The 22,033-nt window shown below is 40.5% G+C and overlaps 1 long non-coding RNA gene across 2 annotated transcripts in view; it reads right to left on the reverse strand.

The window, feature by feature from the left end:
- LOC103279096 (uncharacterized) overlaps nt 1-22,033 on the reverse strand; it is a 69,765-nt gene that overhangs the window by 42,043 nt on the left and 5,689 nt on the right. For both annotated transcript variants that reach the window (XR_506552.3, XR_506550.3), the window contains exon 3: nt 18,106-18,206. This is a non-coding gene — a long non-coding RNA (uncharacterized LOC103279096). The remainder of the gene's footprint in view (nt 1-18,105; nt 18,207-22,033) is intronic.

The following is a 22,033-nucleotide window of genomic DNA, read 5'->3' on the forward strand; positions in this document are numbered from 1 at the left end:
GGGTGGCTTACATGGGTACAAGCCCAGTAAAACAGCAATAAAACATATCAACATAAAATACATTTCAATTACAATGAATTAACGCATAAAAAAACATATAAGATATCATAAAACATAACTCAACAACAACCAAAAACCGATAGCCGAGCGCAATTGCCATGTAATCGGGCATGTTGCAAGGCTACTGGTAAAGGTAAAGTCCAGAGTCTAGGTATTAAGATAGAGGTAGAAGGACTAAGTCAAGTTGTAATCGATTCATCAAAGGCACATTGGAATAACCAAGTTTTCAGGTCTTTCCCTCTCAAACCCACCAAAGGGGTTTGAATAGATACAGTGCCAACCAACCTTCCTGAAATTTGGTGAAAATAAGCTACATGATGAGCATGCAAATTGATTTTAAACCAAGTTGTGTTTCACAATGCGACTTGAAAAAGAGTGTATCAAGTGGCCGTGTTGGCTGTGGGAATTCTGGAAACTGTGATTCAAAATAAGGTAACTGTTCCAAGCTCTGTATTTGCTTCCCATCCACTGCCATGTCAGCAGGACCCTGCCTGCCCTTTCAATTCAGTGGGCCTTGCAGAGATAAGAGATTAGCCTCGCAGTGAGAGATCGTCCTGTAGCCAAGTCCCCTGCTTTCGACGTGCACAGAGCCTCTAAGGACTGGAACCTGATACCTCCTCATACAGAGCTGTGAATATCATCTTGCTGGGTAAAAATGTTTTATCAGGGTGCTCTTGGAAGCTGGGATTAAACTAGTCACTAAAAGCTATTTCATACATTCCACTGTAAGAAAGCTAAAAAACAAAGAAGAAGAAGAAAGAAAGAAGAATATAAACAGTCCAAAACTGGGCAGTGGCATTAGGCGATAAACAGTGTTCTGGGCTCTCCCAGCGATTAGGCAGAATTTATGAGATAAAGGCAGCTCCCTAGCTGGAAACTTTCCCCTGGGAGAGAGGGAGAGCTGTTCTTGATAATACTGTAATTATTTCCCACCCGCTCAGAAAAGTGGAGGATGGTGGTAGGGCTTTTCAGCTTTCCCACTCAGTAGTACATTGGTTTTATGGGCATGATTGCAGCTCTTCTGCACTGACATCATTTCCCGTTCTGTCATTGTCTGGTACAATTTTGGATTCCCAGTGCCAGAAATAAGTTCCCAAAGCAAGATTTCCACTAAGAAGGGTTCAGGAGACAGTGGATCAAATAAATTATGCCGGGTTGAGTTTTGTGGTTTGGCAGAGAGACATCCTTTGTCTAGAGGAGCCAGTGGTTATTAAAAAAGAACATGCCAAGGGAGAAGGGAGGACACTTACTTTAAAAACATAGTATATTTTTTGAACAACAGAGCTTGGATAACTGCATGGTATGACCCAGAGAGAATACAGAGGGGGCATTCTTTCTGATTGTTTTTTTTAAAAGCTTATTACCAAGCTAATGCCCCAAGATAAAAGCCAGTTTCTTTCTTTTCTTTTCTTTCTTTTTGCCTTAAGGTAAGGGTAGAAGCCGTAGAAAAATGTTTGAATTAAATAACGGTTTTGGAAACATTAATCTTGGCTCCAAAACTTCAGTTGAATTATCTGAAAAAAATGACTTTTTGTAATAGTGGATGGACCTTATTCCTCTATAATTCAAATGTATATATGGCTACATTCCAACATTTTTCAGATAAAAACTAGGCCAAGCAACATCAGAGTATATTCAAAATGCAGAAACTATTAATGAGGAAGAAATGACCAGTTAGGCAAGGCTGCAGCAGTTTGCTTTTGCTTGTGTCAACTGAGATGGGGAAAGATTTCTAAACTTCCTCTTTTCTCTCCCCAGTTGAGTTAGGAGAAACGAACTTTGCACTATCAACTGAGGGCTCTTTTACACACTGCTAAAAACCCAGAAATAACTGGGATAAAAGGGGTGGTGGCTACATGACGTTTCAATAATGTCTGGGTGGAATCGTGTTAACAGTTGAAAAGCACATGTTTAAAAAGTATGCTTAAAACCCGATTTTGCCCCTCAAAATGCACATCTTTGCATGACTGTATATCCACACAGTCATGCAAAACACGTGTTTTCTTTCCCTTCCCCTGTGTGGACTGCTCCAGTGCATGTGAAAATTTTAAAAACCCGAAACAACTGATCAGTTGATTGAGCTCTCCAAAAATGCTCCTATTCCTACATGGCATGGGGCTGGACTGGATGGTCCTTGTGGTCTCTTCCCATTCTATGATACTATGATTCTCTTTAGGCTAAAAGAGCCTAACTTTCCATGACAGAACAGACATTTGAACTCTGGCTTCCTAGAGTTGTAGGGTATAGACCTCGCAAATCCATGGATTTGTAGTTTGATAAGGCATCAGTACTCTTTGGCAGAAAAGGCTAAAGACTTTGCCGGGCTGTGGCGCAGCTGGCTAGTAACCAGCTGCAATAAATCACTACTGACCGAAAGGTCATGAGTTCAAAGCCTGGGTCGGGTTAAGCCCCCGACCATTAAATAGCCTGGCTATGCAGCCCCGAAAGACAGTTGCATCTGTCAAGTAGGGAAATTTAGGTACGCTTTATGCTTGAGGCTAATTTAACTAATTTACAACACCATAAAACTGCCAGCAAAACATGAGGAAAAGAATGAGGAAGTACAGCCACTAGTTGACGGTGAAGCAACAGCTCCCCCTGTGGCCGGAATCGTGAAGCTGGAAAAAGTTAAATGTCTCTGTGTCTGTCTATACTGTATGTTGTTTGTCTGTTGGCATTGAATGTTTGCCATATATGTGTTCATTGTAATCCACCCTGAGTCCCCTTCGGGGTGAGAAGGGCGGAATACAAACACTGTAAATCATAATAAATAATAAATTACAGCTTCCAAAGTTCCACAGCATTGAGCCATGACAGTTAAAGTGGGGTCAAACTGCATTCATTCAACAACGTAGATGCACCCAAACAGTGCTAAAGAGGTACCATATACAAGTTAAACCTAAAGACTAGAAACACTAAAACAGAATTAAATCTAGAGCTATCTGAAAATGAATAACTGGAAGCATGAAAACCATTAAAACGCAGTTAAAATACATAAAAACACCAGAGGACATCCTCTGACACAGTATTAAAAACTTTCTTCCTCTTTTTGAGATGAACTCTCCAAATTGTCATGATTGTGATCATCCTGCCATTTTCTTGGTCCAAGGAAACAGCTATATCCAAAAAAAATGTTCATGTGTCTTTATAAATGTGATGGAAAGAACTTGAGAATTAATCAGGGAGGAAAATACATGTAGGATAAAATGAAATTGTCAGATACACCCACCCCTATTGATATGATGCCTTGCAGATTTTGCTCCCAACAGTATTGTGCAGGCAAATAAAAGCAATAGCAAGAAGACATGGAAGCTGAGAAACACCATGTAGGATTGCCACCTGCTGGTGTTGGGGAGAAGAGAGGGAAAACAAAGCACAGGGAAATGACTTAGGAATGACTACCATGGATGCCAAGCTTGTGCCACAAACCAAACTATGAAAGAATGCCGCTGCAGTACATACAAAGCCTGTGCTCCATAGGAAATCTGGAGACCTCATCCAAGCTCAACAAATGCATGAAGTGCAGCCGTTTGCCTCTCATGTGGCACAGTATGGAAGGGCAAGGCAACAAGCTCTTCAACTCTTTCCAGCATCACAGAACCATCAGCAAAACCCTGCAAAAACCCACATACAAAGTACTTGTGAATTTTTATATCGTGTCAGAAGTGAATTGAGAATATACTGCAAGTTGCATCTAGTGTGAGAGAATTGGCTGTCTGCAAGGACGTTGCCCAGGGGATGCCTGGATGTGTTACCATCCTGTGGGAGGCTTCTCTCATGTCCCCATTTGGGAAGCTGGAGCTGACAGACGAGAGCTCACCCTATCTCATGGATTCGAACTGCCGACCTTTAGGTCTTCAGGTCAGCAGTTCAGCCGGCACAAGGGTTTAACCTATTGCACCATCACGGCCCCTGTGAATGTAAGAACAGGACTACAGCAATAGGTCCTATTCTCTCATAGCTATATCTTTGTAATATATTCTATACAAAGTCTCCAGTTCTTCTGATTGGGTGCATCTACACTGTAGAATGAATGCACTTGGATATCACTTTAACTGCCATTGATCAATGCTGTGGAATACTGGGATTTGTAGCAGAGAAGGCTAAAGACCTTGTAAAATTACAGCCTCTGGGATTCCATAGCATTGAGCCATGGCAGTTAAACTGGGGTGCAACTGCATTTATTTTACAGTGTAGATGCACTAGCACTGGAAATATACATCACTTCCATATTGATGGAGCAGTGAATCCACTCTGAGCTACTTTATCAAATGATAAAGTAGCTCTCCAAAAGGCTGAATTCTTACTTACAGAGTAGTTAAGCATCTTGGATAGCAACTTTAAAGTTTGGTCCAGAACCTGGAGGAGGCCCACTTGAGAGCTCAGCTGCCACTCTTAATGTGTCTTCTTCTAAATCTTGCCTCAAGTCTTCATTTTTATTAAAGACAGAACCAAGAAATAGCAAATCTTTCAACAATTTAATATAATCATCACCTCCTTCAAAGTTATGCAAATCTTCTCTGGTCGTTATTTTTGTTACGTATCTTCATCTGCAACCCTGCTTTTGCACTTTTCCCCTGAACTTTCCTCAATGGTTTTTTTAAAGTCTTTCCTATTTTCTGCTAGTGATATTGTGTCCTGTGCTTACAAGTTCTGGCATCTCGGTTTATTCATAATTGTCAGTGAGTGTCTCTGTTAATAATATTACAGGATGTAGTCGATCGAGGGAGTCAGATTGCACTCAGCCAATCATTTTTGATATGCAGCAACGTGACAAAGCCAAATCAAGTGAAGGCAATATTAAATAGGAATGACATTTCAACCCATTCCACATTTTTCTTGACCTGAAAGAAAAGGTAGATTTTCAAATTAAAATACACATGCATTCATTTCAGCTCAACCTGTTAAATATATAAGACCTTTTTCCTCTTGTGGATCATATTCCTTCTTTCTATAAAAATCCTTATTTATGCCAATCCAGTATAATGTCTCTTTACTTCAGATTGAAAGTTGGATTCTTCAACATACTAACTGCTATTCAATAAATCTACTTAAGGCGTTCTGATAGAAGCTAGGGAACGCCTATCATTTGCATTTCCCATGTATTCAGAAAATGAAATAATGCCATAAATCCAGTTGATCACCCTGCTATAAACCCATTGATTCCATTGCTGAATGGTAAGTCAGCTCTGGAGCCAACATAGGCCCCATCTTCACTGCCATATAAAGCAGATTGAAATGACATTACAGTAGAGTCTCACTTATCCAACACTCACTTATCCAATGTTCTGGATTATCCAACGCATTTTTGTAGTTGATGTTTTCAATAAATCGTGATATTTTGGTGCTAAATTCGTAAATACAGTAATTACTACGTAGCATTATTTCGTATTGAACTACTTTTTCTGTCAAATTTGTTGTATAACATGATGTAAATTTGTAAAATCATAACCTAATTTGATGTTTAATAGGGTTTTCCTTAATTCCTCCTTATTATCCAACATATTTGCTTATCCAACATTCTGTCAGCCCGTTTATGTTGGATAAGTGAGACTCTACTGTATATGATTAGTGTAGACTATTGCATGCATGTCAATTTCATTGATTCAACTAGTCTGCTTTGGTTGGGACTAGCAACTAAATGTACAAATCATTTTCCTACCTCGTCTTAAATTCAGCCCAGAGTCATTCATAAAGACAGGAGAGGAGGAAATGACTTCTTTCATCCAAAAATTTGATCTTGCAGAATTTTTTTGGAAAGTGGTTGCTGCTAATGGTAATGCATTTCCTCCTCATTCATGCCTCAAAAGGGCAGCTGAGAAGATTCAAATTCATGCCGCACTGAACTGACACTGGCATATTTGTTTAGCTTTTACATTAAAGCCTCAGGAAGCAGCAAGACGATCAAGAAGCGCTCAGTAAGGCGCCAGTTTTCAATGCCCATTAGGGTGTATAAAGTGGCACAGAAAGACAGTTCAGCATTATTGGTTAAACTGGTGCTTTATACTTAGTTTCCTTTCTGTTTGAGCCTTTTCAAATCAATTAATACACCGCCAACTTTATTTTAAAGCGGCACATTAAGCAGGCAGTGTTGCTTATTCGTGGATAACCTCCCCTGTTAAAGGAGAGGCAAAACACAACTAGGTTCTATTCTGGTGTGAAATGTTTTCTCCCCACAAACTATAACATTTTGAAAATAAGATCACATGGTGACCAGACACAATATTTATACAAACTATGATGTTATACTCCATTGATACCACATTAACTGTCACATCTACTGCCTTGGGAATCCTGGAATTTGTAGTTTGGTTCATGGGGTAGTTAGAGTTCTTTATGTGCAGGGCTTGATGGATCCAAGGCTGGAGTTAAAATTGCTGGAAGAAACATTAACAACCTTAGATATGCATATGATACCACTTTGATGGCTGAACGCGAGGAGGAGCTGAGGAGCCTTATCATCAAGGTGAAAGAAGAAAATGAAAAAGCTGGGTTGCAGTTAAACATATATAAAAAAAACAAGATTATGGCAACCAGACTGATTGATAGCTGGCAAATAGAGGGAGGAAACGTGGAGGCAGTGACAGACTTTGTATTTCTAGGCACGGAAATTACTGCAGATGCAGACTGCAGCCAGGAAATCAGAAGACGTTTACTTCTTGGGAGGAGAGCAATGACCAGTCTCGATAAAATTGTGAAAAGCAGAGACATCACACTGGCAATGAAGGTTCACATAGTTAAAACAATGATATTCCCCATAGTAACCCATGGAGGCAAGAACTGGATCATAAGGAAGGCTGAGCAAAGGAAGATAGATGCATTTGAACTGTGGTGTTGGAGGAAAATTCTGAGAATGCCACAAGAAGATCCAACCAGTCCATACTCCAGGAAATAAAGCCTGACTGCTCACTGGAGGGAAGAATATTAGAGGCAAAGATGAAGTTCTTTGGCCACATCATGAGAAGACAGGAAAGCTTGGAAAAGATAATGATCCTGGGGAAAATGGAAGGAAAAAGGAAGAGGAGCCGACCAAGGGAAAGATAGATGGATGGTATCCTTGAAGTGACGGGCTTGACCTTGAAGGAGCTGGAGGTGGCAATGGCTGACAGGGAGCTCTGGCGTGGACTGGTCCATGAGGTCACGAAGAGTCGGAAATGACTGAATGACTAAACAACAAACTAAACAACAAATATCCCAACATCTCATAGTGAAAACTGGAACACTTGGTAAAACAAGATCAGAGCATGATCAAGGTGAGAAAAGTTATTAATGAGGAAGAACATACAAGACAGAAGAAGCTGCAGTGGTTTTCTTTTGTTAGAGTCTTCAAGAAAGGATTGAGATGAGTACAAACTGCCTGGAACTCAGTTTGAAGCAATTAAAGCAAAGTGAAGATGAAGGGAGAAAGAGAGAATGAGAGAAATCAAGAGTGGATCTACACTACAAAATTAATGCAGTTTGATACTACAGTACTTTAACTGTCATGGCTCAATGCTATGGAATCATGCTAGATGTAGTTTTATAAGGTTTTTAGTCTTCTCTATAAAGAGTTCTGGTGCCTCACCAAACTACAAATTCCAGATTTCGCCCAAGGGCCCTGATTCCCTACTACAATAGTACAATATAACAAATCCAACTCATTCCCAGTTCTGTTACTCATTTATATGCATGCCACCCACTAAATATAAGACTGTGAATCTGAAAGTCACCATCTTGAAAAGACTTTATTAAGTTGGCATAAGATTAAAAGACTGTGTCAGAGAATTCCTGGCCCTCTGCATTGGACAGGGATCTGAAATCTCTCCCAAGACTCATTAGTCTGGCTACTATAGACAAGAAGTAGAGGGACGACATAATAAATATGTACTGGGGCTTCTTGACAGTATTCGACAATATTCTTGATTTAACACACAGCTCCTTCAGTCCAGCACATTTCAAACAGAATGGTCATGCTCTATTCATATAAGAGAAGCATTTCGACATATGTAAAACTTTAGAAAACAGTCTTAGAAATTCCTGGGTAATTCCTCCTGGGACTTTATTATACCTCTATTGTCATAAATTTAGTGAAGGAGGGGGAGACGATGCTTCTAAATCTGGTATTAAAGCAAGGAAGGCAGAATGATTTAAGGACCATCAGTGCTGAAAGTTTCCAGATTCCAAATATTAAAAGTTTTTGGGTTTTCTTTCTGTTGCTTCAGACTTTAAAACAGACGTCGGGGCAAAGTTGGGTTCGGAATGATGGCATTCTGAAAAATCAGGCCAAAAGTATCAGTCAGTGGCTAATCAAAAATATACACAGTATTCTCAGATCACATTCCCTTTTAACATAAGCTGAATGAATGCCCATTTTTTGCCCAAGTGTTGAGCTAAATCCAACACTGAGCTAGAGTTTCTCGGTCCCTCTGCAACATCTGTTCTTTGAGGTTTGCCAAGCCTCGGGAGTAAAAATTTCTCTTCCCTGGAGGACAGAAAGGAGCCGCTTTCTCCCCTCTCTATTTTGGTAATGGTAGAAGTTTTGGTGTTTGTAAATATTACTAAATATTACCAGAATGCCCCATAAACAACATTTCTACCTGCAGAATGACAGTGCTGGATCCAACCCATTTGAGGCAATGTTGAAAAACACCTCTGGGGTTTCTGCCTGTTTTTCATCTTTTGGATCATTCTTCCCACCCCATCTTTTAAGCTGTTTTCAACATTCTCTGAAAAAATCCACCCTTGTTCCTCAATTGTGCACCGCACTATCCATTAAGCTGTAGTGCCATGCTAGTTGTCTATTCCATCCCTGGTTTAATGGCATTGTCTATATGGCTTATCCATGAAGAAGAAATAAATTCATGGGGTGGAGAAGTAGTTAAAACTCCATCTGCCAGAGAAAACAATGGCATCAAACATTTAAAAAAAAACTGAAGCCTAATTTCTTTCCTTCTTACTTTGAAATCTCAGCTTTGGCTTTGTTCTGATCAGTTAAGCCTTCAAGATCCTAAGCAGAGCACTTTGCAAGACACTTCGGCTCCTCTGCTTTGCTAATTGAAATAATCCCTGAGGAGCTAGATCAGGGCCTTTGATCTCTCTCTGCAGTTAAGATAATTTTGCAAAATTTATGTGCATCTAAATATTGTGAGCAGACATCGTAAAAGGTAAAGAGGTAGTATTCTCTTATCACCAAGTAGAACCACATTACACCATCCAGAACCCCCCAGCCAGCATGGCTCTCCAGAAAACTAAGACTGAGATTCTCCATCATGCTTGTGTGGTATAAATCTATATTCACATAGTTAAATAATGGTGACATTACACTGCTAAAACCCAGCTTCTGCATCTAGGAGTTTGCCTGTCTTTGGGAATGAAGCCCTGCCTGCTTTTCCCAACTATGGACCAGGTCCAAAGGTTTTTCAGTACGTTGGGGCAAGAAGACACACTAGGCAGGGAATACCAGCCTTTGCAGTGCCCAAAACAGAACATCTGCATATGCAAGGGAAGAATTATTTCCATAATACGTGAGGGCACAAAAGGGACTTCTCTGTTGTGGCACTCTAGTTGCAGAATGCTTTCCCTTTGGAGGCCTCATTGGTGCCCAACATAGGTTTCATTTTGGTGCCAAGTGACACCTTAGCTTTTCATTAAATCTTTTGGAACCTAATGATTTCATCCAAATCTGTATGCATACCTGGTTTTAAATTGTTTTAAGTTTCAGTTGTTAGTTAATATGTTTTTAGAATGTCTGCACTATTTAAATTATTTTAAATTTTATATTTAAATGCTCAGAGATCTTAGGACACAGGATAGAATGTAATTATAGTGCAACTCCCATATCTTCATGAAATACATTCCAACATCTCCCATAGATAACTGAAATCATGGTTAATAGTGAACCCTAGATTTTGACTATACTTGGGTTGAATGCATATTGTAGAATCCCACTGGAGGATCTAGAGAGGCTTGCAAACACCTCTGGGAGGGGGATATTTTTTGGAGTGTGAGTAAGTGAAACTATGGATATTGAATCTGTGGATGAGGGGTTGTACTATATTTTAATCATTATTGTCATCTCAAAAGCCAGGTATGAAATGATTGCATTGGCACTCAGGTTTTTTGTGCTGTAATGATTTTATGTTTGGCTTTGAGGACATAACCAGAGTCTATTCTGAGGCTATCTGCTCTCTATGAAGCACAGAATGGCCATGCAAAGCCACTTCCAGGGCCTGAAAGTACATCAAGGGACAGATATGTGATCAGCATAGCATAGGTCAACCTGTGGACATTTACCTCATGCTGAGAGGATGTAGCATTGAGACCTATATTGCTCTCAGACTTCAATCCTTGGTTAGGTTTTTGGACTTTCCCCAGATAGGTTCATTAGCATGGATTATTTCTTTAAGTTTGGATTAAAACCCAGAGCTGATTTAGCCCATCATTGACATCACAACTACCAACACTCTTATCAGACAATCACATTCTAATCAGTCCCTTTGCTGGTGCTTCACACCCTGGTCTCAACATCTAGGGCTTGCCTACATAAGCACAAAAATCTGGACCTCAAATGTGCAGCAGTTTCTGGTGACTTTGCCAGTTCTTCTAATTCTCCCCTTTAAACCAATTTTGTTCCACTTCTGGCAAAATTGAGGGATGCTAAAGTTTGATGGAAACTCTGGAGTATCCTAGGATTTAGGGACATTCTGGACATTGTCCTGTTCAGTCTGATCCACTGTCTGTATGGACATTGCCACCTCACAATTTCTCTGCATGACTGACCCCCTCATTCTTGCTGGTTGCAGTCCCAGGATGTCTAGATAATGGTCCTGGATTCAGAAAGTAAATATTCAGGGTTGCTCTGAGAATAGATTTCCATTAGATTAACCCACCCATTATAGAAGCACTCCTGATCTAATACAGAGGACAACAAGACGAAAGCATTTGCTTTTCCTTGCACTCCTGGACGCAGGTGGAGAACCTCCAGCGATCCAAGTATTTTGGACTCCTGCTGCTTTAAGTCTTGTATAGTACTGGCCAATAGTAATGGCAGGTCCCTGTTTCCAAAACATACAAAACTCCTGCCTTAAAATATAATCTGATCAAATGTTGGAAAAGTTATTATTTTTGGACTGCATCTCTGAGATCTCCCAGCCAGTATGACCAGCAGCTGTTCCACCTGAGGGGTTCTGGAAGGTGCTGTCCAAAAGGAAAACAAACCCCTTTTCCAAACTCTGATTCTGGTGATCACTGAACTGTGTAGGCTTTGTTTTTCTTCTTCCCCAGATAGTCCATTTATCCCATGCTCCAGCCTAGCCTATAAGAAAGCTGTAATCAGAGTTAAAATCATGTATTTGATCTTGCTGCCAATTCCTAACAGGCTTCTGTTTTACTGTTTTACAAATAAATCTGTTCAGCATATCCCAAGATCTGGTAGCTGCCAGACACTAAAGGTAGTTCAGCTAACGGAGAAGACTGGAAATCTTATTGCTAGGGATACCTCAGTGTGCATTGGCAAAGCACGCTCTGGCACACCTCGTAAATGTGACACTATTGCAAAGCTCAAACCCCAAACATGTTGGAATCCAGAAACAACACTGAGTCACACTGCTTGTACTGCAAAGTTTTACCACATATTTTTGCAACACACACACACACTGGTGGAAAAGCATCTAGGTTATTATTTTCTGTAAGTCAGTTCAGTTGTAAGTATTTGGTATGTAAGTAAAACAAAAAGGCCACCCATAGTGTGTCTTTAAAAAGGAAAGAAGAGTTTTCATTGTTTGGAATATAAGTATATAAAGATCATTCAGGTTGCAATGGTATATTGTGAGCATTCTTCATGTTTGCAAGGTTAAGAGGGTGAAGGTATGAGTTACTATTTTTTTTTGTATTGCATAACAGTGTTGCTATGTCCAGAATCTATATACAGAAGTCTAAGGTCCCCCGGGTATCAGGTTGCAAGTCCCAGCAGCCTGAGCTAACACGGCAAAGTGGTGAAGAATGTTGGGAGTTGCAGTTCAACAACATCAGTTAGTCAATGAAATTCTGTCCAATTCTGGACACCAGAGTTCAAGAAGGATATTATTGACAAGCTTGAACACATGCATCCCAAAACAGTTACAAAAATTATCAAAGAACTAGAAATCAAGCCCTACGAATAGTGGCTTAGGGAGCTGAGTATGTTTACCTTGAAGAAGAGAAGGCTGAGAGGGACATGATAGTCATGCTTAAATATTTGAAAGGATGTCATATCGAAGATGTAGCCAAATACAAATCGCAGGAAAAGAAATCCCATGTAAAGAACTTTCTGACAGTTAGAGCTGTTCCACAGTGGAGTATGCTGCTGCCCTGGAGCTTAATGGTGTTTCCTTCTCTAAAGGTTTTTAAGTGGCCATGCTTTGATTATGCTTTTCCGCATGGAAGAATTGGGTTAGACAGGGTGGTGTTTGGGATTTCTTCCAACTCTAAGATTCTACATATAGAAACTTTAATCATAGACTCATAGAATCTTAGAGCTGGAAGAGACCTCATGGGCCATCCAGCCCAACCCCCTGCCAAGAAGCAGGAAAATCGCATTCAAAGCACCCCCGACAGATGGCCATCCAGCCTCTGTTTAAAAGCCTCCAAAGAAGGAGCCTTCACCACACTCTGGGCCAGAGAGTTCCACTGCTGAACAGCTCTCACAGTTAGGAAGTTCTTCCTAATATTCAGGTGGAGTCTCCTTTCCTGTAGTTTGCAAAGCAGTAATCTGTTTCCTTGATCCATCAACACCATATATTTGACATTTTGCCTAAACAAGAATGTTGTACAAGGAACCAACCTGGGAAAAGCATAATTCACAGATCTCTTGAGACTGTAGTCCTATCCGAACTCACTTCAAAGCTAAACTTGGAAAAACAGTACTAGAATTCACTATTCAGCATGGCCATTGGAGGCTCTGGGAGATGTAGTCCAAAATAACCACTTTTCTATGTTCTGCTCTAGGCTTTAAAAAAGCACCAACATTGTTGTTGTGTATCTTCAAGATGAGACAATTCTATTGTGTTTTTTTTTTTTAAGCTGAGAGTATGGTACTTGTCCAAGTTATCCATTTGCTTTTCATGGCTGAGTGGGATTCTAACTGAATTCTGGAGCCATAGTTCCATACAGAAACATAATAATAAAGATAATAATGATGATCATCATCATCATCATCATCATCATCATCCCAGTGGTGATCAGCACAGTGCCTAAAAACTTTGGCCAGCACTTAAAAACAATTGGCGCTGACAAAATTACAATCTGTAATTACCATCACATAACCATAGACACTTGGGAAGTGTCCGACGTGTGATCCAATACAACAACCAGCATAGTGATATTGTTTGCTGTGTACTCATCTTGTTGTGTATATAATAATAATAATAATAATAATAATAATAATAATAATAATAATAATAATAATAACAATGCTCAAACTACTACATCTACTGGTTTTGAAGACGACATGTACATCCTGCTCCTCCCTCAATAATGAGACTCAAGGCAGCTGACATCATAAACAGTACAAATTAAAGCAGTGAACACCATATTTAAAGCAACACAAATTAAAAACAATACAAGGGGATTAATAAAAGTATAAACATGAGATTTAGAAACAATTGAACAGTCCATAAAGCAACAATAGCAACAACAAATTAATCTCCACTTTTGCAGGCAGCGTGTTTTTGTATTATTTCAAATGTATGGTGTCCCACTTTTAGCCTGGGAATGTGTTAGAAAAATATAAAAGGAGGAAGAAGCTGTCAAAAGTTCCCAGGAAACAATTTAGAGTGTTCTGTGATGTAGTATTTTATAAAACTGGATCCCAGACTACAAAGACTGTGCTGAGATAGCTGCGGAGACTCTTATCCCATCACAGATGAAGAAAGGAAACAGATCCCTGCATCCTTAGGTCTTTCTTCCTGTGTCACCACAACCATCAAAAGATATCAAAGTAACTAGTTAATAAATTCATCAGGGAGCAAGGGCAGACTTTATAATCAGTAATATAGCCAGTCATATATTATTAGCATCACTGTAATACAACATTATTACTACCTTCTGATTGTTATAGGCAAAGCTTAAAATAATTGTTTAAAAATATGCGGAAGAAAGCATGTTACCAAAATGAAGAATAAGGTGTTTCATTGTTCATGTTAAGAGGTAAGTTGCTGGAATCTAATTAAGCAATGTAATTTCTGCCTAAGCTAACCAAATCTCCTACCTCTGTTCCCCCAGCTCAGTATATTACACAGAAAAATGTCTGTAGCATACATGGTGGGACTTTATTAAGATCATTAATGTGCTGAATGTTCAACAAAGATGGCATTTAGAGGCTAATCCCAACATTGGCTGTCATTCAAAACTCATTCAAAGAGAGATTTCTCTTCAAACACTTCTTACAGTGCATCGAGGATATGAGAGAACTGTAGTTTGTCTCATTGGCCCCTACAACAATTTTATGAGATAGTCATGGGTATTCCAATATGAATGTCTTCAGCCATTCTTCTGAACTGTGGCAGTGTTACTTTGGAACAGATAGATCTGTAAGGTTCAACTCTTCTGTCTCCAGTCTTAAATTCAGTTTGTCCCAAACTTTGAGAATTTTCCTAATCTTGAGACCTCTGCTTGAAAAACAGTATGCAGTTTAATAAAGTTATGAATGTTAGAAAATATATGTACTTTCACTGAGAGACTGGGGGGAAAGCTACACTAGGGCTTTCCAAACATTTCATGTTGGTGGGTGACACACTATTTTTAGACATGCATCATTTCACAACACAGTAATTCACTTTTATTAACAAACTGGAGATTAAACCAACCTGTTATAAGAGATACTGTATGGACCCATATACAAATTGTAATAATGAACTGTATGGGGAGACAACATATTTCATGAAAATATTTCATTTATATTTTTAAAAGATATGATTTATTGTTGATTTCATATCAATTCAGAGGTTTCTCAGTATGTTCGGGGATTCGTTTTTTCATGTCAGGAGCAACTTGAGAAACTGCAATTCACTTCTGGTGAGAAAGAATTGGCCGCCTGCAAGGACATTGCCCAGGGAACGCTCGGATGTTTGATGTTTTTACCATCCTTGTGGGAGGCTTCTCTCATGTCCCTGCATGGAGCTGGAGCTGATAGAGGGAGCTCATCCACACTCTCCCTGGGTTGGATTTGAACCAGCAACCTTCAGGTCAGCAACCCAACCTTCAAGTCAGCAGTCTTGCCGGCACAAGAGCTTAACCCACTGCGCTACCAGTGGCTATATTCATGTGACACACCTATACACTGCTGTCAACACACTAGTGTGTGACAAGACACAGTTTGAAAAGCTCTGATCTATTCCATAAAATTAATGCAGTTTGACACTAATTGATTCAATACTATGGAATCATGGGATTTGTAGTTCTACAAGTTCTTTAGCCTTCTCTGCCGTAGAGTGGTGATGCCTCACGAAACAACAAATCTCAGGATGTCATGGCATTAAATTAGTGTCAAGTTGTATTAATTCTATAGTATAGGTGAACCCTGGGATATGACTATGGTCAAAGAACTGATAACCCACTTGGACAAGAAACTCACCTCCAGCAACAGATTTGAGGTGCTATGAGAGAATGGCTAAATGTAAAGTCACGTGCTTTCTTATGATATTTTTTTTTGCAATGGGAGAGATTTATGGAGATTTCCTACCTCATATGCCAAAATAATCAATGTGGGCGCTCCATGCTTTGACATGGGTGAATATTGTGTGCCATTTGCCATTCTGCCCAAGTAGGGAAAGTGTCTTTAGCCACCCCTGCTACTATAGTATATTGCAGTATATGGTGGTCTGTTTGTATATCCCTGCAAACTGATTCCAACTAGGACATTCTGGGACATGGGTTGGGCACTGGACACGTCACGGTTGTGCATTAGATTGCACTCTGTCTGAGTAGAAACAAGGAAGCGCTGGGTCTCATTCTATATCTTGGTTCAACCAAATCTGTCTTCTTGCTATGTTCGGAGGGAGGAGGGAGGGAGGGAGGGAAGGAGGGGAGAGTGCAAAGCCATAATCTTCTAGAGCAATCTTGGCAGTTCATTCCCAGGCTCTTAAGTCATGGGGTTAGGGCCAGAGTGCTCAACCGCCATCGCCTCTCCAGCAGCAAAAGATGAAAGTCAGACAAAATAATCCCAAGAAGTGCTTAACTGTGACTATTAAGTCCCCGGGGATTTAGCAGAGTTTACTTTCCCCAAACTGCTAGGAGGAACTTCGGCTGAAGTCCATTAAGCAAATTAAAAAGGCAGAAGGAAAATAAACATAGATTAATGGAGATAGGCGTTTTATGAGGGAAAGGAAACAGTTACTCCTCCTGACAAAGCTCCTGAACTGATATTTGGGCTTTAGGGGCCTCGAGACCTTATAGATGGAAGAGATTATTCTTCCCCCTGTTACCCTGCTGGTAATCATAAAAAGAAAGTTAATAAAAATTGTTTTACCCTGCCACTGAGAAAGTTCTGCAGAAACTAGAGCAGCAATATAATCTGTAATGTTTCAGCTCAGTGCGTGACATGCAGCTATTTGCTCTTTTGTTTTCAAGTTGGGAACGAAGCCATAAATCTTGTGCAGAGACTGTCCCTGTGACAGAAATGCTTTTATTTGGGGGGAAAATATATATGAGGAAAGATTCTCATGTGTTCAAAAGAATCTTGCCTGATGCTAGGACAATTGGATGTGTTTTTTAATTATTATTTTAGAAAAGTAAAACCAATCAATGTGGACAGGACTTTGGACCCATATAGTGAAGTTGTGCATCTCATCAGAGCTGCTGCCAAGAGTCCGGAAAGGAAAATCCTTGTGGAGTTGTCTAGGGCTTTAACCTGAGGTGTACCTATACTGCAGGATTAATGCATCCTGACACCACGGTAACTGTCACGGGTTTATGGAATCATGGGACCTGCACTTTGGTAGCCTTCTCTGCTAAAGAGCATTGGTGCCCCAGCAAACTACAACTCACAGGATTCCATAGAATTGAGCCAAGGCAGTTAAAGTGATGCCAAACTGCATTGATTCTACAATGTAGAGGCACACTTTGAGGACCAAGCCTGACAGCGATGGTTACAAAGAAGCCAAATTGTACCATGAGTTGCTACAAATACATTGTCCAAAAGAAAGAAGGCTGAATGTTCCACCAAAATAGGAGGATATGGCATGGATTTGCATGCATTTACACTTAGATATTCCAGCCTAGAACTGTCGCAGACTCTGAGATTTCAGGGCCAAAATCTGAGGTTTTGGGATAATCTCTTGCACGATTACAGGTGCTGTTACAAGAAAGAGCCAGCTCAGAATATGCCATTGATTTTGTCATCCCTCCACATTTGTGGTTTTGACTTTTGCAGATTTGATTATTCATGAAATTGATTAAAAATGTTCTCCCTAGGTCCTTCAGGTATGGTGAACTTCCCCCAGTCGTGTTGGAAGACCGAGAGATTTCGAGAGAGAACGCCTTTCTAGGAATATCTAGGGGCCCTTCCTTCCAGACAGGCCAAAAATGCTGGATCTGTCTCGGTTGTACCTGAGACGTCCAAACTAAATTAATCCCGATCCCCCTGGAGAGCTCTCCTATCATGTGAAAATGATGCATCAGGGGGAGCATGTCAGGAGTACTCTGAGGGCCTTCAGGTATGTTTTTGAGGTGGAAATGGGAGGCTGGAGTGGTTGGATGACCTCCCAGGTCAACCTTTGGTTGAGCCAGATGGCATCTAGCCACCCTCTGAGGGAAAGCCCAGGATTTGTGTTGGGGGGTGGGAACAAAATATCAGGAAACTGGGTTAAAAAAACCCAGTTCCTCCTTAGATTTTTGGCAGTGTAGAAGGCTAGGCCCTCCAGTGCAGTTTTGTAATCAGCTTCCAGTGAAGACTGACTATAGAAAGAGCTGGAATAGGTGCTTTCTTATGTAAAAAAGAATTAGAAATTCTTCACAGTTTGTTTTACTTTTCCAAAGGTCCTGTGCCCCTATCCCCAGCAAATTGGAGTACTAACTATATTCCCTTCTTACCTGCTAATGAAAATGGGATGAAGAGCATGATATCTAGCTCATTTGAATCCAGCCAAAATATGAATGGAGATGAGGTTGGAGGGAGAGCCCAGGCACCACAACTAGGAGAAAAGGAGGAAGCTAAGTAAATAAGTAGACTCCCTTTTGCTGCAACTTACATGAAATCAGTTAAGTATTGGAAATCGTAGCAAATTGTTGCTCTTCCAGCTGAGATGGGGATTTGCACAAATTCCTTTCTTCTGGTCCAGATCTAAGCCCACCAAAACTGGAAAATGTATATGTTCATCTCCCAGATGGAGATGACACATGAGAACTGACTGTGGGCACTTCCAGACTGAGCTTAAACCCATGATGAAGCAGGTTTAAGAAACCCATGATGAAGCAGGTTTAAGAAACCTGCTTCATAGTGGGTTTAAGCCCCCATGCCCTCACCAAAAAGCTGAGCTTTCCTGCGGGGGCGGGGGGTCCCCATGCCCACTGGTAACTACCACGAAGACATGGGGCCACCCTAACCCCTCCCCCCAAAGCCCTTAAAAGAAAACTTACTGGGCCACCATTACACCTCTCCGGCAGGCCTCTTGACACATAGAAATGAGGTGGGGGGAGTGATTTCCCCCCCACACACATCCTGCCATGTCATTTTTATACACCAGGAGGCCTACCAGAAAGGCGTAATGGTGACCCGGTAAGTTTTCTTTTATTTTAAAGGCTTGGGGGGGGGGGTTGGGGGGAGGGTTTGCCCTCTTACTTCTTTGAGCTCATGGAGCCCAAAGAAACGAGATGGGAAGTGGGGAACTGACCTGTGGGTATTTGACAACACTAGTAGGGCACGCAAGAAGGAGTAGGGTTTGAGAGTTAGAGCATTAGACAGGGATGTGAACATAGGCTAGCCAATGCTGCAATAAGGGATGAAGTAATTAAAAAAAACACATCAGATGGGAAATTGCTTACAAAATCGAATGTATTTGGGGAAATCACATGTGTTCAAAATTTGCCTTGTGTATGTGAATATGGATACACTTTTATGTGCATGAATAAGTAAATGATTTTTTAGAAAACAAATCACAGACCGAAAAGGATATAGCATAGAATTAACTCATGCTTGGGAAACAAAGCAGACACTCCCACTTGGCTTTCAGTTAATTTCTTGTGATGCCTCCATGCCCTGGGGCATGTGTGCATCACTGTTGTTACAGCAGGATTGTGGCCAGCTGGCTGTCGTTTTTATGTTTTCTGTGTCTCCTTGCTGTTGTTTTCCTCCATTGTCGTACTCCTGACTTTGTGGAGTCACTTTGAGCCGTGACTCACAAAGCTGGAACTTTTCACCCCGAAGCTGAAGTCAAAATGTGTCTCTCTTCTTCTCCCTCCTCTTTCTCTCTCAATCTCTCTCTCTCTCACGCAACTGCCAGCATTGTATTCTACTTTTCAAAGGTTGTGTTCCTCTCTTCAAATGCCCTTTCATACTGCACAGTTATCATGCTATGATTCCACTTTAATCATCACTGCAATTTGGCAGTTTAGGAAGGAGTTCCCTAAAGAGAGTCAGTGTAGTGTAGACTATGACTCTGGAGACAGAATTCGATTCTCCACTCAGCTATGGAAACCCATTGTGTGATCTTGGAAATGTTATACATTCTCAGCCACAGAAAACTCTGTAAACAACGGTCGCTTTAGGATCACCATCAATCGGAAACAACTTGAGGGCATGCAATAACAACCATAAAAACATCAGATCCTACCTGATTTTGGAAGCTTAAGCAGGTTCTGTCCTAGTTAGTACTTGGATGGAGGACTGTCAACAAATACCAGAAATATAGCTTATAGTACCTCAGCATATTCCTTGCCCAGAGAAATGTTCTTCTAGGATTTACTCCCTAGAAAGCTATTTTTCCCCAAAGTCGAGATACAGACCCTCTCCATTTTGTTATGCAATTGGTGGAGGTGGTGGTAGGAGAGATTTTCTGATCTCATTTCTCATTAAACCAGTAACATTACTCTAGTATCTAGGTGTGTGAATATTTATTGAGTGTGTATGCCTCTTTGGAGCAACTTGAGAACAACAGTAATATTATTTCGCAACACAGGGAAATCCAGGCAATATAAGAAAGAACTCAAAAGGGAAAAAATAGTTCTGGCTTTTTATATGGTAACTCCAGAATAATGTTAGTTTGCTGAGATGAAAATTTTGAATTTGGACATCACCATGGTAAATCAGAAAGGAATACACTCACAAATGGAACAGAGTCATGATGGAAACTTTTCCGTTGATGAATGATTCTTGCAAGGAAAGATAACTGTGTGTGTGTGCAATAACTGAATAAGTGAACAAAAATACAAAATCTAGAGACAGAATGAAATAGAAGTAGAGAAACAGAGTTGGAAAACAAAGATGATTGATGATAATGATGAAAACAACAGCAATCTCAGCCAGCTTAAAAGAAGTAAGCAAAACAATTGTTTGTGATGAGGAAGCCAATGGAATGTATGAATGGAAAAATATTCATATTTATTTGTTCCCAAGTTGAAAAACAAGTTCCTCAATAGTTAAGAAATCCTGTTATTAATCCAAGAATAATAATGCCAAGTAAGGAAAAGACAGGGCAGATATTGGAGATATATCTAGCGTTTTGATCCTTCTCCTAACCCTTAAGATTCATATTGCTATGTCAGCTCACCCTCTCATGCTGCTCTTGAGTGTCAGGTTGGTCCATAATAAAACAACTACTATCCATGAATTGGTTCTTTGATGAAGGGAAGGTCTTGGTGTGTATCACAGAGACCTGAGTGGATGAACTTGGAGGAAATGATCTCTTGAAGCTTTGTCCATTCAGGTACTTACTTCAGCATTGAGGTTGGTTACCTGAGAGTGGGGAGGAGTAGCCATTGTCCATAAGAATTCCATGTTCCTCATAAGGAACTCCATCCACCCAGGGTACGGTTTTGAGGGTTTGTGCCTTGCGTTGGGCCAGAGACACAGAAAGGAGATCCTACTGTTGCCCAGAAGTCTCCTTGCCTGAACTGGCTCTGGTGGTTTTGAAGACTGAGTTAGGGAACTCTAGGACTGTCCTGCTGGGGCTGGTTTAGAACTTCATGGCTACTATGAAAACCATGATGCTGTTTCAGTATCAGTGTCCAACACATCAGACATTGTGTCCTTCCGTCAGCAGACAAATCCCTTTTCTTTGTTTTGATAAGCTTTTGAAATAAGAAGTTTTTTAAAGGACACGCTTTCAAGGATATGTGGTCCAGAAAAATTGTCCCTCTTTGCAACGGGGACCCACCTCTCCGTTAAAGGCACAGAGGGCAAGAAATGATCAAAAGTTGGCAGCATTATGGAAAACAAGCATCTCTGTCTTTCTGTGTCAAGTGCTGGAAGGTCTAGACTTCTGTGGGACCATCGGTTTCCTTGTTCTTCTGGAATGTGTCGATTCTGCCTTGCGTCAAGTCTTCCAGGTAGCCTGGCAAACACAGATGTTTGAGCTTAGCTAATCCAAACCTCTTTTTTTAAAAAAAATCCTGGCAGGAGCACACATGGACAGCAGTGGGGATGAGATCATGCCTACCCATATTTCAGAGGCACACAAAGTCTCCCGCTAAGATATGAACCAATTACGCACAAGGCATCATCCTGTTCCTGTTAAAGTCAAAAGGGAGCCTTGCAGGTAATTTGCCAAGACTAGTGCTTGTGCAGCCTGTCACTTCACGGTAGACAGTTTTTTTTCCATTATACACCATCATCCTTCATGGTTTACAACTTGGACATCAAGAGACCCTTGGCAAACACCCTTGAGAGAAAGGAGGGGATAGTTTCTTGAAATTTTTTCCATGCACTCTGAGCAAATGTTTTGGATGATTTTATGCTTTTTTAAAAGTTAAATATAAATGTTTACCAGTTTCTCTGGATAAAAAAATCCCACTCAGTTTCAAA

Source organism: Anolis carolinensis, chromosome 6 (genome assembly GCF_035594765.1).
Source record: "Anolis carolinensis isolate JA03-04 chromosome 6, rAnoCar3.1.pri, whole genome shotgun sequence".
Taxonomy (NCBI): Eukaryota; Metazoa; Chordata; class Lepidosauria; order Squamata; family Dactyloidae; genus Anolis; species Anolis carolinensis.